The 2,837-nt window shown below is 39.1% G+C and overlaps 1 protein-coding gene across 3 annotated transcripts in view; it reads right to left on the bottom strand.

The window, feature by feature from the left end:
* Mapk8 (mitogen-activated protein kinase 8) overlaps positions 1-2,837 on the bottom strand; it is a 44,051-nt gene that overhangs the window by 24,516 nt on the left and 16,698 nt on the right. The window lies entirely within an intron of this gene.

Genomic DNA, 2,837 nt, shown 5'->3' with positions numbered 1-2,837 from the left:
TCCAAATGATGAATGTAACTGTATTGTTTACCTTAAATGTACCAATAAACTTAATGGGGAAAAAGAGGCAGAACGTGTATGTGTGTGTGTGTGTGTGTGTGTGAGAGAGAGAGAGAGAGAGAGAGAGAGAGAGAGAGATTAAGTACATTAAAATATACAATACAAAAACCAAAAAATTTCCGTCTAAATATTTTAACATCAAAAAAATCAAAGTTCTGGCCAGTTCTCTAACATCTGTAAAGTAAAAGTCAAGGCAGTCTTTTTTTTTTGTTTTTTTTGAGAGAGAGGGTCTCACTATGTAATTCAAGTTGGCCTCAAACTAGCAGGATCTTCTAGCTTCTGCCTCCCGAGTGCTGGGATTACAGGTATGTGCCATCATGCCTGGCAAGAAATTCTGTTTTTACCCAGTTGAATACTGGATAATAATAAATCCCATCACTCCATCCTTACTATCTAAAAGCAGTCTATACCTAAAGGCAAATGCCAGGTTTTGAAGTATGCACCTATAGTTCCGGCACTGTTGACCACTTGAGCCCAGAAGACTGGAACCAGCCTGGACAAAACAAAGCAAAACACACAAAAAGACAGCTTTAACCTACCACTCACATACCACCCCCCAGCACAAACCAGTTAGGTATAAGGAATTACTCTTTGTATGTATTAAATGTGATAGGACTTAAAAATGCAAAGAATTAATTCAACAAATATTAGTGCCTACCACGGGCCAGATACTGAGCTATGTCACAAAACTATAGTCTGTGAAAGAAGAAGGCAAATTCCAGTAGATTAGAGAAACCACTCAAAGGTGGGGAGCAAGAGAATGCCTTGGCCAGGTCCATGGAACGTGGGAATTGCACTGTAGGTGGAAAAAATGGGTAAGAATGGAACAGGAAAACCAGAGAGGCTACAAAAATCTGATAAAAGGAGTGAGATTACTTAGCTCTGACAGGGTTAAAAATAAGCACAAAGGCTAAGTATTAATTAAATAAAGGAAACTGTTAAGGAAAGTTCCAGAAAAACACTGTCAAAATCAGTAACTACACTGATCAGGTAATGCCAGTGAGGACTGGATGAAATGACAAGCTTTATAAACTGCCAAAATGGAGACAGGCATAGAGAAGGAAGCTGATAGTGATTTAAACATTCAACTACACTCATAAGATGATCAAATATGAGTATGGCCTTGCTAACCAATCTCCTATCTTGAATCCCTTCTTGTCTACAGAATAGAGAAATAAAGAGGAACAAAAGTGGGAAGAGAAGATAGGAAAGTTTTAGGTATAAGGTTTTTTGTTAAATATTGTACACATTTATCATGAAACTGTCTGCACAGGCCTCAAGGACAGTTGTGATGATCTCTGGTACTCTGCAAGTCAGATCACACAGCTGATGCTAGGTTAAACAAGCCTCTGCTCAAGCTGTCTAACTGCCTGCAAATGAGCTCCCCTAATTAGACCTGCTTGGAGGAGTGCAACTCCCATCTGGAAGGAACATCAGATCAGGAGAGAAGGAAGCACACTGCGGTGTCGTACAGGAGCTGACTTTAGTTACCAAGGCAGGTAACAAAACTTGCTGGAAATCAAAGAAAAAGTTACTAGGTCCTGGAATGCACCCTAGCAAGGAAAGTCTTCTCTATAGTCTCAGAAAGGATGGCCCAGCAACAGGACAACCTATGCTGCCTACAAGAGATGTTCACCAAAGCCAGGGCAGGCAAGTGAACAGAATCACGACTCCCCAGGTGTACTGCAGCCATATCATCTCCCAGCTCTATGTGAGCCAGGGAACTTTCACTTCTATTAAGCAGTGAAGGATGTACTGAGGACCTGACTCACTGTGAACGCAATAGTGATCAGAATCTAGCTCCTCAGCATTTGCAGTTAAGATAGAAAGAGACCTTCAGCCTGAAAATAACAAAAGCTGAGATAAGGGCAAAAAGGGTCATAGCAGGTTGTGCTAGTCTGGGCTCAAGAACAAATGGATTCCTCTGACAACACAGTATTTAAGCAATTCCTGAACACTAACTGTGAGTTAACTAGGTAGGGTAAGGGAGCTTCATAGGCAGAAAAATGGCATATGCAAAGACTCCAAAAATTCACCAGCCTTAACTACACAATTTGATGAGTTATGATAAATGCATATGGTTGGGTAACTACACCAAAATCATGATACAGAACACTTCCTCACCCCAAAATGTTCTCTGTAGATAAATCTCTGCCCCCGCCCCACCTATACTACCACCACTGAACTGCTTAGATAGATGTTTCTTTTCTAGATCTACACCTAAATGAAATCAAACAGCACGTACTTTTTGTTTGGCTTTTTTCACTTGCCTTAACAGCTTTGAGATTCATCCACTCTGTTTTCCTTTTTTTAACACAAAGCAGTATTCCACCCCACAATGCATTACTTACACATTTATATGGTTTTCAGTTTGGGGATTACTGAATGATGGGTAAATATGCAGAAGTGGAAGACTGCTCAATCTCATGCTTATAAGAAAGTGCCAGTATGTCTTCCAAAGTGGTAATACCATTTTTCATTTGCACCTGCAATGGATGAGTTGCAGTTGTCCACTTTCTGGTGATTGTCACTTAATTTTAGAGTATATAGTCGCATTCCATTGTAGCTTACATTTGCATTTCCTAGTAAATAATGAAGCTGAGCATCTGTTTATAGGCTTAAGATGTCATTCATGTATCTTCTGCTTTGTTGCTGTTGAAGTATTCAATTTGTTTGCCCATTATACTATTTTCCCCGTTACTAAGTTGTAACACTTTTTTTAAAAAAATATATTCTGGATATACTTTTTTTTTTTTTTTTTTTTTTTTTTTTTTTGT

The sequence above is a fragment of the Fukomys damarensis genome, unplaced genomic scaffold, assembly GCF_012274545.1.
Source record: "Fukomys damarensis isolate Sample0158 unplaced genomic scaffold, DMR_v1.0_HiC HiC_scaffold_1, whole genome shotgun sequence".
Classification (NCBI taxonomy): Eukaryota; Metazoa; Chordata; class Mammalia; order Rodentia; family Bathyergidae; genus Fukomys; species Fukomys damarensis.
Note: the sequence above shows the minus strand (reverse complement) of the source record. Positions and strands in the feature narration are given on the sequence as shown.